At 28.4% G+C, this 15,647-nt stretch overlaps 1 protein-coding gene across 1 annotated transcript in view; it reads left to right on the forward strand.

Moving 5' to 3' along the window:
- Positions 1 to 15,647, forward strand: part of LOC136078521 (neurofilament heavy polypeptide-like) — a 70,398-nt gene that overhangs the window by 14,381 nt on the left and 40,370 nt on the right. The gene's annotated exons all lie outside the window — the stretch shown is intronic.

The raw sequence follows: 15,647 nt of genomic DNA on the forward strand, positions 1-15,647 counted from the left end.
TTAACATTTTTAGCCTAATTTTTATTTGCAGTTGTATTTTTAAAGCTTTAATTTTTATCAATATTAAATTAGCATAAAAAAATTAACTTGTAGTTTTATTTATTTTTATTTTTTAATTATCTTTACGGTAGAAATGGTTAACTGCGGAAATATTTGACTTAATTTTGAATAAATTATTTATTAGAGCCAACCACTCTGGACCAGAGTGACCGCCAGGGTTGGTTCGAAGTTATTCCCCAGGTCTGATTTTTTTTTCCAATAGTTAGGTATACATTAGTAAACACCATTTATGATAATTAGAACTTCTGAGGGGTAGGAAAATACAAAAAAAATTGTTGTTTAAAAATTAATTTTTTTAATACATAAAGGTAAGCGACTTAACAGAAACCTATACGACTTCAATAAGACCAAGATGGAGTACCTAGGGAACTTGATGGAGAAGATATTACTATAAAATTCAATCTCTTTTTTTTTTTTATTCTTTCTCTCTTTTTTTTTAATTACTTTCAAATAAATACTTCTGTTTTCTTTACATACATTTTTTTAACTAGAAATATGGAATTAAAAAAATTTTCAGTGCATTTCTTTCTCTATGCATATACTTAAATGTATATTCATATACATTTAAGTATATGCATATGAGAGAGAGAGCCTTATTAGCCGAGCAATTTTAATTATTAGCCAGGTTGAAGTCATTAATGACTACAATATTTCACAAATAATTATTTCCTAATTTATTACTAACAATGACTAACGTATTATGGATAATTGAACACATATGCGTAATGAGCTTGAACCCATGAGGAGAATCCTGAAAAAAAGTGATCAATTAGGATAAGTGGTTAAACAAAAAAACAAAAATGTAAAAACCTACTTTTTCAATGATGTAGACGTTGGGTGCAATAGCCACTGGATGCAAAAGTATCTTTACTTTTTCGTCACACACACGGCCTTCTATAATAACAGGCCTTGACATCGCGCAAAGTGCCGTAAAAACTGAAGGCCGATTAAACTTTCACTTTTACTTATATTGATATATTTTTATATTAGGTAGGGTGTAATGGCAGTCTATGTTTTCTAATAATAATCTCTAGTAAAGACGGAAATATAAAAAGAAAACCAAAAAATTGTTAAAAAATAATCATATTATTCGTATTTCAAATTTCATTAGGAATATTTATATAATATTGAATAGTATCAATAACAAGCAAAACCATAACAAATATCTATATATTAGAAAGATAACTGTATTTTTAATTTTTTTTGCTAAAAATGGTAACAATAAAAATCACCAACAAAAGTTGATTCAAGCAAAAAAATAATGATAGCTTTAGTATTTTGGGAATGGTAATTAGTGAGTAAGTCTTTAGCAGAATATTAGAATATACTCTGCATTGTTTTTTTGTGATTTTAAATTTATATTTAGCAGCAATGAACTGAAACTGAGTAACACAAAATGTTCTGCATAAAGGGTCAGTAGCACCTTGAAAAAAAAAAAAGCAAAATATTGATCATTGGACAAGAGTATCAGAAGGAATTTCAAGTCCGCCTCTGTTTAGGCTATACAGATAACTTCCATATTTATAATAATAATTGGTAGAATCATCATAAATTTTTATTTCGCTTTTTTGCACATAGCCACATCTACATTAGTGGCTATAGTTTACATAGCTGGCTATTTAAAATATAGCCACTAATGTAGATTTATTAACTGAGCTTTCAAGATCATGTATATTATCCAGAAGTTCTTTTTCATCAGTAGAAATATCTCTAAAACATATGTCACAAGTATGACTATCGATACCATCAACAGGAATGTCAAGTTGTAATATCAATTTAGTATGTTGAATATTAATTTTTTCAATTACAGATTTAGCGTTTATAAAGTAAGTACTTCCAAATCCCTGTCGAAGCTTAGAAAAAGCTTTTTCAAGTGGATCTGTTGAAAACCAACCTAATAAGACATACTTAGCTCCATTACTCAACAAAGTTTCTATGAGATCAATAAAGCCATAACATGAATGCGCTATTGCATTGCTAGTATCTAGCGTAAGCTGTTTTGCTTTAGGTTTCATAAAATTTGACAGTTCAGCAATATCTCGTAGCAGTTGTAACTATTGATCACCAGCTGAGTGGATTTCTCCGCATAATTCATTTTTAAACCGAATGCCAACACCAGGTGCTTTGACATTAACAACATTCGAAAAAAAATATTTTTTTAATAAATACAGCAGTACCTTCAAATGCTTTATTTTCAATCTCTTCAAAAATTGAAGTTCGTCAGTCTTTTCTGTCAACCAATTGTTTCGTATAGATTTTATGAGAAGCACATAATCATACAATAAATATATACCTGATGTTGTTAACCATGGTTTACTATCAACTGTTTTAAACATTCCAAAAAATCTTTGATTTACACCGTAACCATCAGTAATTATTACCAGTGTCTTAGTATTTTCAATATTATTTATCGTATCAACAACTTGTTGACATTGAGCAAACTAAAATTCAGAGGAAAGATTTGCAACAGGTTAAGCTCTACATATAAATTCTGGACCTCCAAAAAGACATTTAATCATAAATGATAAAATTGTTTTAGCTAACTTTTCAGGGTAGTTTACTGCTTGACCAAACAAAGCACCTCTTTGGTAAAGTAATGAAGCTTTGACATAGACCTCATCAATTAGTAGTATGGAAGTTCTTTTCAATGGATTTAAATTCATAAAAATACTATTTATGAAACTTAGGTCCTCCATTGAGCTTATTTTTGAAGTCAATCGTGTTAAAGTCCTTATACTTAGCAACTTGTAGTCAATACACAATCATATAAACTTTGTCGCATAGCAAAATACTAATATGCTCTACATATAATATCTGAAGTATATAAAACTTCACCAACATTAACTTTTCTCATACCATTAAGGTGTTCGAATAGAATATTTGACTAAAGCGAACTTTCTTTATTTTTTAAAAAACTAACTGCTTCAAATAAAGCTGATTTTGTTTTTATTAACTTTAATTTGTTTACAGCTAAAGATGAAATATTACAAGTTGTGCCATTATGGTTAGCTACAAATGAATATTAAATGGAAATTACTAAAATAAATAATGGAACACCAAGTTTGTACATTTTTGATTGTATGTGTAAACTTTTTTTATTAAGCTAGAAAACAATAACATCTTTATTATCACTTAACAAAGATTGAATATCGTCAAATATAAGTTCATCAATGTAAACACAGTATTAGGAATTGGCCTTCAGTTTAACAACTTTTTTGCGCGATGTCAAGGCCTGTTATTATAGAAGGCCGTGGTCACACATGATATAATATTCTGAAACTAATAAACAAACATCAAATTTCTATAAGTAAATTTATTCTTTGATCATTGCCTTCATATCCTATCTTATTTTCATATCATAATCTATTATGGTATTATTTATATAACATATCACAACAATATTATTAAATTTGTGATGTTCAAATATCATATGAACATTCTTTAACATGTTCATATGATATTTGAATATAGGTTCTTGAGTATATTATCTGCAACCTTGAGTATATTATCTGCCTATCTTGAGTATATTATCTGCCTAGTTCTTGAGTATATTATCTGCAAACAATTGACTGATGCAAGTTCAAATGTTGTCAAAAACCAAGCATGCATGCATGGGACACTGCAGTGTCCCACAAAGAAATGCTGGTTTGAAAGTCAAATTTTCTTTATTTAAAAAAAAATTAAAATAGAGGGGAGATAGGGAGGTTTTTGTAACTTTTTTCAGGCTCCAAAACTTTTAACTTTATATATAATAAGGTTCATAAAACTTAAGGGACTTGCGAAGTAAATTGAGGAACAAAAACAGGATATTTACAGAAACTTTTCAATTTTTAATCTGGAGTACCACAGTGTAAATGGGAATAAAGTCGCTGGCTTCAGTATTCAAAGTAATATGATCTAAAGTAATATATAAATTAAATAAAATGCTTTAAAATGCATGCAGTTATACATATAACTCCTGATAGTTAACTATATGTATAACTAGTTATACATAAAATTTATTATATATAACTTATTTTTTAAGGTTATCCTTGAACAAATTAGTACCAAATAATTCAAATTCAAGATTTAGTTCAAGTTCAAGTTCTTATTTGTTCATTATTTTTTCACTATTTTATATTTATTTGTTCAAATTTGTTAACTAGTACTAATTCTTACAACAGTAAGAATTTTTATCATTGTTGAACGTGATTTTATTAGTAACTTAATTTTACTTTCAACATATTTTGACAACACCCTTTACATTTTAAATGATGACAGCTTTTCTATTGGTGTTAAATTTATTACGTTTCAATAACTCAGATTGAATTTTAACTGAATTATTGTAAGCATTGTAAGGGTTTATTGTATATCAAATGGTGTTGTAAATAAAGTAAAAATAATATATATATATATATATATATATATATATATATATAATATATATATATATATATATATATATATATATATATATAGTATTTAGGCTATGGGATCATCCTTAAATGATGCCAGTAGATAGAGGGGCAGTGTGAGTTTAACAATAATTGACAATGGGGAGGGGATGTTAAGAATTGAATTTTGAATTAAAAATTGAATTAAAAATAAAGTAAAATATTTTATTTAAAAAAAAAGTAAAACAATTTATGCTAGCTATGAGCAGGTTTTAGAGGTATTTACACTAACAATGTGGTCTAAAAACTTCTTGCTTATGTTGCTTAAAACTGTAGAGGATCATAGGAAAAACAATTTAAATTCAGAAATTAGCTTGCTTATCTGAAAGAACAATTTATATTTTTTTTTTTTTTGCTTTTAGTACTGTTGAGAATAAATGTATAATTGAACCAGAAAAAATTGATGGTATATGCATTTTTAATGTTATATTAACAATTCAGATATACCATCATAATATGATAACAAAAACTGACATTATTTTCAATGGGAGATGGCAAAAAATTGACTGAGTTTGATAAAGGGTGAAGGTATTCAATAAACCGGGTCATCATCTGACATCATTATGCATAGATGACCCTATGATTTGAAAATAAGTAATCAATTTGCCATATTTCTCTTTAGAAAGTGTAAGAAAAAAGCATTGTTATGCTGAGAACCTACTTATTGAGCAAGCTTTGACCGCCTATTTTATAAATTTGTGAGACAGAAGTGGAAGTGCGAATCGCAAAAGAACTAATAACAATGCTCTAAATTGATTTTAACTTTGTAGACTAACATTAATATAGTATTTAGAAATAATAAATGAAGTTTACATGATTTTTATAATTTGTATTTATTTCCATTAATTATCAGTTGTCAGTCTCTATTTTATAAAATGAATTAAAAAACTATTTATTTAGAGTATAATAATAATACATAAATACTAGTTTCCTATTGCTATTATCATCACAATGTTAATGGTATTCGTTTTAAAGTGAAATTTTGTATCAATTTTATTGTTTTAATGTTGAAACGTAATAAATTTAACATCAATAGAAAAGTAAAGCTGTCATCATTTAAAATAAAAAGGGTGTTGTCAAAATATGTTGAAAATAAAATTAAGTTACTGATAAAATCACGTTCAACAATGATAAACATTATTACTGTAGTAAAAAATAGAAGTAACTGATAAATTTGAACAAATAAATAGAAAATTAACAAAAACAATGAATCAATACGAACTTTAACTTTAACTAAATCTTGAATTTGAATTAATTGGTACTAATTTGTTTAAGCATAACCTTAAAAAATAACTAGTTATACATATAGTTAAATATCAGGAGTTATATGTATAACTATATGCATTTTAAAGCATATTATTTTATTTAAACATTGCTTTAGATCATATTACTTTGAAAACTGGACCCAGAGGCTTTATTCCCAATAACACTGTGGTACTCCAGATTAAAAATTGAAAAGTTTCTGCAAATATCCTGTTTTTATTCCTCAATGTAGTTCGTAAGTCCCTCGAGTCTTAAGGACCTTATTATATCTAAAGTTAAAAGTTTTGGAGCATAAAAAAAGTTACAGAAACCCATCTCCATCCTATTTTTGTTTTTTTTTAATAAAGAAAATTGGGAATTCTTTGACTTTCAAACCCGCATTTCTTTATGGGACACTGCAGTGTTCCATGCATGCAAGATTGGTTTTTGACAACATTTCAACTTGCATCAGTTAATTGTTTGCAAATAATTTACTCAAGATCTATATTCAAATAACTATTATATTATCCTGATAATACGTCTATTTGCACAAATCTTAATCTTATTTCTATAAAGAAAGATAAACATTATTCGTGGTACTTACATACTTGCTTGCCATTCTCTATATTATTATAAAATACTTTCACACAATATAAACGTAACGCAATGCAATGTCGATTTAAAAAAAAAATTTTTAGTTTTTTTAAAAAGTTTTTTTTTAGTTTCCAGCTTTCAAATTAATTCCCATGCAAATCCCACAGGAAACCCACGTGGGATTTCCCATGTGTGTAAATACCATATGGTTCCCACATGTAACCCATGTGGGATTACCCAAATGGGTTTAAGGTGACAAATTTCCATACGGATACCACATGGGAAAACCCGTCCCACGTAAATCCCATCAATCCCACACGGAACCCACGCAGAACCCATGTGGGACGCGGTTTTATTTTTCACTGGGCCTCCCCCTCCTTCATATAATTTTTGTTCCTTCGGGCCTGTATATACATACGTTATATACAGTTACGTTATGTTTTTTCCTTTCCTTATCACTAAATTAGACCATTAATTTTTATTTATTTGCTTCAAATTTAACACTGAAGGTAGTTTACGATTTGCACAACATGTTAATAAAAAAATCTCAAGATTTTCAAAAACTGACATTCCCTGTTTTTCCCCTGCTCCCTTTGTGTATATATAAATATATATATGTATATATATATATATATATATATATATATATATATATATATATATATATATATATATATATATATATATATATATATATATATATATATATATATATATATATATATATATATATATATATATATATAGTTTAATTAATTTTTATTGATCTGTCAAAAGCATTTGACACAGTTGACCATAACATACTTATAGAAAAACTAGAACTCTATGGCGTATTAAACAATAACCTACTCTGGTTTAAAAATTACCTGTCAAACAGGAAACTATACATAGTGTATAAAAAAAATGAAACAGGAAACAAAGTTATAACTTGTGGTGTTCCCCAGGGATCCATCCTAGGACCACTATTATTCTTGTTGTACATTAACGATTTATATTTAGCTTCAAAGACTTTAAATCTTATTTTGTTTGCTGACGACTCTAATCTTTTTTACTCAAATAAAAATATAAAAGATCTTTTTAAAATATTTAATGAAGAACTAATAAAAGTTAATGATTGGATTATTTGTAATAAACTTTCATTAAATGTACTGAAAACTAAATTTTTGTTGTTTCATAAACCTAGTAAGAGTGATCACCTTCCTCTAAAATTACCCAATCTCTATATGAATAATTCAGTTATTAAAAGAGAATCAATTGTAAACTTCCTGGGAATAATATTAGATGAAAATATATCATGGAAATCTCATATTAAATCTATTGAAAATAAAATTTCCAAAAATATTTATACTCTATATAGAGTTAAACCATTTCCTAATATCAAGTCTTTAAAAATTATATATTTTTCATTTATCCATAGTTATCTATCCTATTGCAATATTGCATGGGGAAGTAGCAACTATGGAAAGCTTAAAAAAATTTATAGTAAACAAAAAATTGCATGCAAAATTATTTTTGGCGTTAAGAAAACTGCTCATGGAGAGCCTTTCTTAATGGAACTTAATGCACTCAATGTTTATAAACTTAACATATATCAAGTTATGCTGTTCATGTTTAAATCTAAACATGGTTTGTCGCCTAATATATTTCACTCTTACTTTACTAAAATTTCTCATAAGTACCCCACAAATTTTTCAAATGATAATTTTGTAGTTCAAAGATTCTATTTCAAACTCAGTTCATTCCAAATTCAATATCGTGGAGCATTTCTATGGAATGAATTTTTTCAAAAAATTAATAAAAATAACATTCTTCAAAACATATCTTTTGAACAATTCAAAATTAGTATGTAAACGTTTCTTACTAGGAAAAAATTTCGATCTAAAATATTTATTCTAAAATTTGATTATAAAATAATAAAAAAATATATAAACTGAATAGGTTCTCATCTCCTTTTTTTGTTTGTTTTTTTTGTGAAAAAGTCATGACTTATTTTTTTTTTGGATCTTCTGACTTTTATTTTTCATTTAAATATGTTGTTATTGAAAACTTATGCTGTTTTAATATCTTATTATAAGTTTTATAATATCTTTGTAGAAATATATATATATATATATATATATATATATATATATATATATATATATATATACTTTTATGTTTAAAGTTTTTAAATTGTAATATTAACTGACGGCTTCAATGTTAACGGGGCTCGGTGATAAGACAGTAAGCAAGTGATAAGACAGTAAGGCCGGAGCAAGAAGAAGACATACTGTCTTCTTCTTGCTCCGGCAATTTATTATATATGTAAACGATTTTTCTCATTGTAAATAGTAATAGTAAAAAGCAAAATAAAATTAAAAAATAAAAAAAAAATTAAAAAAAAATTGTTTTGATGTAAACTGCCCAGGAATAAAAGTTTTATAGAATTTCTACAAACTTTTGGAACATATGGTCTATAAAAATTCTATAGTTGCTGTAGTTATTATTTATCTAGCTAAGAGTTCTCTTCTTGCAATGCTTTAGGGTGCAAGAATTTTATGTTGTTTACTAATGCATATATAACTATTGGAAAAGAAAAATTAGACCTGGCTAACAACTTACCCTGTCGGTCACTCTGGTTCACAGTGAAGCATAAAACTTTTCTTTTTTTTTTGAAAAATAAACTGTTTGAAAAAACGAGTCGATCTACATTCAAAAAAAACTATTTTATTTAGAATAATTGTACTAGTATTTTAACTTAAACTTTTTTTTCTGTCCGTAACAACTGAATTTTTTTTTTTAATTGCTTCAATTAAATTTATTTGAAATTAAAATTTCAAAAAGTACGGTTGTATAAAAATAACCCATTCCTTAATGTTGCATCTTTGAAAAAATACTTTTTGTTCATTCATAGAATCTATTCTTGCTGGATCGAATAGTAAATTAAAAAAAGAAAGCTATAGTAAGTAAAAACGTGCTTGCAGGATTGCAAAGCAGGGTTTTATATTTGATGAACAAAGTAGTGTAAAGCGTTATATGTTGATAAACTTAATATAAAATTTACAATAAGTTTTACTTTTTATTTGTAAAAACACAAAACATCTTTTTATATATTTTTATTCTTCGATGAAACCTCACAGAAATATCCCACTCAACTTTTAATCTTGCTTTAGAGAAACCTTTCAGAAATACTCTACTCAACTTTTAATTGAATGATTTTGTTGTTCCAAGCATTAAGTTCAAACCGATTCCAATGTTCTTGACTGTTTTTTAATGAAATATTTTTTTTAAGTTTTTTACTAATAAGAATACCTAGTAGTTTTACTTAAAAAGAATACTTATTGTAATTTGTTTTGATTGTGGTTCTGGTTTTACTTAAAAAGAATACTTATTGTAATTTGTTTTGATTGTGGTTCTGGTTTTACTTAAAAAGAATACTTATTTTTGTTTTACTTAAAAATGGACAAGTTGAACAAGTTCAATAACATATTTATAATAATAAAATACAAGATGAATAAATAATAATAAAAAATAAAAAAACTTTAAATCAAATCTAAAAAATTAAAAAGTAAACAAAAGGGGATTGTAATATACATGCAGAATGATCAATCGATTTAAAAAAGAAAGGACCTCTCAATCTCTGATGCCGATAGCGAAGTTTTTACAATTGAGATAACCAATAAGAAATCAATAATGTTTCCATCTGGTATCAACCGCCCGATGGTAAAATAATTAAGATTTTAAACTATCTTTAAGAAATTTTTCTGAAAATAAAAAAAGAGGAAAATTTTTTTTTTGTATTGGGGATTTCAACATAAATTGTCTAAACTACAAAGAAAATGCTATAACCCAACTTTTTTTTTTTTTTTTTGATAATATGTTCCATATAAATATCCTTTCAATCATTAACAGATTCACTCTGGTAACCCCATTTTCTGTCTCTGACAATATATATTGATAAAATCATATCTAGAAACTTCCTTAAAAGCAAGAATTATCTAAACAGATAAATCTGACCATTTTCCTATCTATTCTTAATTCCCACAAGATGCATAAACGATCTGCAATTCTAAAACCAAAATCAATAAAAGAAAAATCAATCATTCTTTTATTCAATATTTTAAAGACTCGGCCGAAAGTTGGGATAAGATATATTAAGATATGTAACCTTGGACATACAAAGACTGCATACAATATTTTCATAGATATTTTCCTAAAATATTACAATAAACACTTCTTAACAAAAAAAAAGAAATAGAAACAAAATACTTGAATTACCCATGTACTATTAAGAAAATTGGAAAGTCATCAAAAACACTACATTACATGTTTAAAAAATAGAAATGAAGAAAACCTCTCTATATAAAGAATACAAACATTTATTTGAAAAAATTAAGAAAAATTCAAAAAAAATCTAGTATTCTAAACAACTTCAAAAAACCAATTGATTGGAACATATTGAAAGAAACAATTGGTAAAAACTATACATAATCAAATAGTTTACCTGATAGATTTGTCGTTAATGAAACAGAATATAACGACGAACCCTTCGTCGCAGCAAACTTCAACAGTTTCTTTGCAAACATTGGCCCTAACATAGCTTCTAAAATTCAATGTCCGTATAACTCTTTTGAGACATATATTACAAAGCAACATAGTAGTTTAAACTTCAACGGACTAAACTATAAAGAGGAAGAAATTGAAAAAACTTTTCAAAAAAACTTTTTTGATTTATCAAAGGCATTTGATACCGTAGATCATTTAATTCTACTTAAAAAAATTGAAAAATATGGAATAAAAAGTGTCGCCTTAAATTGGTTTAAAAGTTTTCTAATGAACAGACAGACAATTCATATATACCTATAAAAAAATATCATTAGAATTACTCAAAATAAAGTGTGGTGTCTTCCAAGGTTCCATTATAGTACCCCTCTTATTCCTAGTATACATTAATGATCTTCCAAATACCTCCAGTATACTAGATGTCATTATGTTTGCCAATGATACTAACTTATTTTCTACATTTACATCTATTACAAAACTCTTTAAAACTCCAAATATTGAATTTGAAAAACTAAGCGATTAGTTTAAGCTCAATAAGTTATCACTAAACACAGAAAAAAACCAAATTTATCCTTTTTCATTCCAGACAAAAAAATTACCCCTTTTATTATCTTTGCTAAAAATAGATAATAAAGAAATCGAGAGAACCCCATTTTTAGGGGTATTTATCAATTTTTTTCAAATTTTTAAGGGTACTTATCAATGATAACATTATAGGGAAAACGCATATAAACATGTTAAACACCAAAATTTAAAAAAACTTTGGGATAATCTGCAATGCTAGCTCTAAACTGCCTCAAAAAACCCTTAAGCTTCCTAAGACCCTAAGCTTTTGTACTTCTCGCTCATGCAAAGCTATTCTATATAAGCCAACACTGCATGAGAAAGTACTCATAAATCTAAATTGGCCACTCTCTAACAAAATAAAAAACTTATATGATTTACCTAAATCATATATGATCAGGGCAGTACCGAGCCAATTTTACGCTTCGGGCAAGAAAAGAAAATTGCGCCACCCCCCCCCCCTCCTCCAAAAAAAAAGAAGAAATTTAAACGAAAAAAATGATTTAATGATCACAAAATTTATCACATCAAGTTATAAGTAAAATTTGTCATTAAGGTTGCACAAACTTTAGTTCAATGTCACTTTTCTGGCTTTTCTTGAGGCAAATTCATTAATGACATCATCAAAATCAATGATGTTTGCCACTTCATTTTCAATTGAAATTATAGCCAAACTAGACAAGTGTTCTTGGCCCATTGTTGACCTCATATAGTTTTTTAAAAGCTTAAGTTTACTGAAACTTCTTTCACACGTAGCAACTGTGACTGGTATGGTGAGGAAGATGCGAATAGCAAAATGCGAATAAGCATTGGTCAAAGAATATTTATGAATGAGCTGCAAAATGTCGATCGGGCTAGATTTTTCAAAGTTGTCCATCTTTGCGGCAGCTTGATCTTTAAAGCTTGCCATTTCTGATTGGAAATCGGAATAATCTAAATCCACCTTGTAAGTTTGAGATAAATTTGCGGCTTTTTTCTTGAGTTCATACACTGAACTTTTAGAGAGTGAATACCCACTGAGGAAGTCAAAATCAGAGTATACAGCAGACATAGCCCCAAACCGCCACTCAATTTGTGTAATAATGCTGTCAAATACAAGGTTGCACTGAGATCCAAATTCTGTTTCTGCTGTGTGAAGATGAGAGTCATCTTCAGCTTCATAAAGTGCCATCCGCTTCATTTTGTGCTTCTTCTTGATTAAAAAGCCACCATCAATGCCGCTCTGGCTAGCTTTTTCTGTGGCATCTTTGATAATGTTGTCCACCCCAACATCTCAAAAATTCTGAATGAAAGTCTTCAACCATTTCATTTTTTTTAAGGCAATGTCAATTGAAATGGTTTTTGACTGAAGTAGTTTGTTTTCCCGGTCAATTAGAGAAAGAATTTGACACCAGATTGGATATCAAACACAAAAAACTGAAATCAATTTGAATGAGAAGTTCTTTTTCATTGCTAACTGTGACAGCATTTGTCATGGGATTGTGGATAATGGATTCCAAAACTTGAAGAACATCTTTGATTTGTCTGTGCAATGGTGTAATTGCTTCTTTTTTGGTAGACCATCTTGTGTCACTATTTCCCTTTAATGAGATGGTCAACGTTTTTATCAGTTTTTCCCATCTTAACGTGGAGTTTGAAAAAAAGTTAAAGATGGCGTGAACCTTTCCAAAAAACGTAATCATGAATGGGGAAACCTCAACAGCATGAACACCAACAATATTTAAAGTGTGAGCTGCGCATGGAACAAATCTTGCTGACTCGTTAAGAGAATGGATGTGAGCTTTGACACCATTTTATTTTCTAGACATATTGGCTCCATTGTCATAGCCTTGGCCCCGGTAATCGGAAATGTTTAGACCATCCTTCTCCAATTTTTCAGTTATCTCTGTTGCAAGACCTTTTCCAGTTTTTTGGTGAGATTCAATGAAGTCCACAAAGCTTTTCTTAATTATGCAGGTTTCATCACTGATGTGAACATACCTGATGATCTGAGTCATCTGCTCTTTGTGGGAGGTATCTGGAGTGCAGTCAAACCGAACAGAGTAGTATTTAGCTTCTTCGATGTTTGACAAAATGTCGTTCCTGACTTCCTGCCCAAGTAACTCAATCAGCTCATTTTGAATTCGAGGAAAAAATGGGATGCTGTGGTTTGCTTTAACGGACGCGATGTGTTCAGCCACTAAAGGATAATAAAGTGTAATCAACTCAATGAAGCTCAGAAAAATGCCACTGTTTTGTTGACCGATGTCTTCTGTTGTTTCCCAAAGGGCAAGATTGTTCTTGGCACAGAACAAAATTGCATCAACAATCACTTTCAAAATGTCTCTCTCCACTTTTTCATCTCTCCACTGATAACTCTCTGCAGATCAGAATCCAGGGTCTTTCTTTCCTTAAGGTTTTTTTCAAGAGTTTTCCAATCAGAATAGCATCTTTGCTGTTCATTGTTTTTATGCTCAGGAATTCTTGGGTTTAGTTTTTTCCAGTCACAAAACCCTTTTGAAATTTCTGAGAAATTGTTGGTTTTTGTTGTTGAAAATAACAAACAGCAAAAACAAAATAAAGAATCTTTTTTGTTGCTGTACTGCAGCCAAGTGCGAACAAACTTTTCACCATTGGAATAAATTTTTTCATACTGTTTTGAGCTGAAGTGTCGCATTCTGTTGTCAAAATCACATAGCGTGTTTGTGAAAAATTCTCTTCTGTCTTACTCTGGCTCATGCTTAATCAAAAAGCATCTTGTTTTGTCCATTATTTTAGGCCATGTTGCTGGATCCCTGTGTTTAAATTTTTTTTCCGAGGCCACTGGAATTTCTGAGATTTCTGAATGAAGTTCATCCTCGTCGAATTTAGCTGGGTCTGAAAGCTGGGCATTTCCTTCTTCCCTTGTCGGTTCTGAATCAGTTGTGCAAAATTCTTCTTGACTTTGGCTGATGAAAATCTCCTCTTCAATTAATACCAAATGATAATCTGAACTTAAGTCAATTATAGGATCTGTTGAATTGTCATTAACTTCAATACAAATATCCTCTGAAATAATTTGTTTTTCCGCTGAGTTTGTTACCAACCACTTTTTGAAACAGTTTTGTAGTTTCTTGTCACTTTCTTGGCGCTGTTTTCTTTTCTTCTTAAATTCAGCACCAGATAATTTTTTGGTTCGATTCATAATAGAATGTTCAAAAGTTATCAAAGATATGTTAGTGTTAAAGGGCGCTCTTTTGTTCAGTAAATGAGCTTTAATAATTAGGAGTTTGTGTCAAGAGGCGGAATTTTAATTAATTTTCTTATCAACAGCAGCGACGCCGTGAAAATTTGTTTCATAAACTGATTATTGCTATTTTTTAATTTATTAAAATTTGCGCCCTCTCAATTTTGGCGCCTAAGGCCGTGGCCCGGCCGGCCCCGCCCTTGGTACAGCCCTGTATATGATAAATCATATATGATAAATATAGTAAATCCTATATGAAATATATTTATATATGACTTATTTAAAGAGAAGAAAATAAAAGAAAGAAATAAGATGTAATTAAAAACAAATAGACTTGTTGAGAACTGGTAAAGTTCTCGAGTTCGCTTTTGTTTTATAGGTGGCTGCAAGAGAACGATTTATTAATTATAATCTTAATAAGTTTAAATACAACAATTAGATAAACAAAATAAACTTATAATGCCACAACACTAATCAATACATCTTTCTGAAACAGTTCAACTAGGAATCAGTTTAGGAAAGAATGTTAGAAATGTTCAGGTTTCTGATTCTTTCCATGAAATCTCGTTTAAAATAAATGCATAAAGAATATAAATAAAAATAATATTTGACAATTTCCTTTCTTTCTTTTACCACTATTTTAATTTACCATTGAAAAATTATAGTACTTCAATTAATGTTGTGAATCTCAATTATCCTGCGTTATAAAATCTACATTCGACATCGAAGGGGGAAGGAATTTGGAAAGGGTAATTTCAATGTTTTAATCTATTAAAAACATGCAGTTATCAGCTAGTCAATGTAGTTAAGGCAAATTAGTAAAACGTAAATTGAAATATTAAAAAAAAATCTTTTTGACAATCTATAACCTAGATTTTAAATGAAATAAGATAAATGTAAATTTATTTTTGTTTAATACAATTTCTTCTGCTTGTATTTTAAAATAATTTCTTAGAGACTTTTTTTTGTTGATACAAAATTTTAAACTTTTAAAGTCTTTTTTTGAA

Source organism: Hydra vulgaris, chromosome 03, assembly GCF_038396675.1.
Source record: "Hydra vulgaris chromosome 03, alternate assembly HydraT2T_AEP".
In the NCBI taxonomy this organism is placed as follows: Eukaryota; Metazoa; Cnidaria; class Hydrozoa; order Anthoathecata; family Hydridae; genus Hydra; species Hydra vulgaris.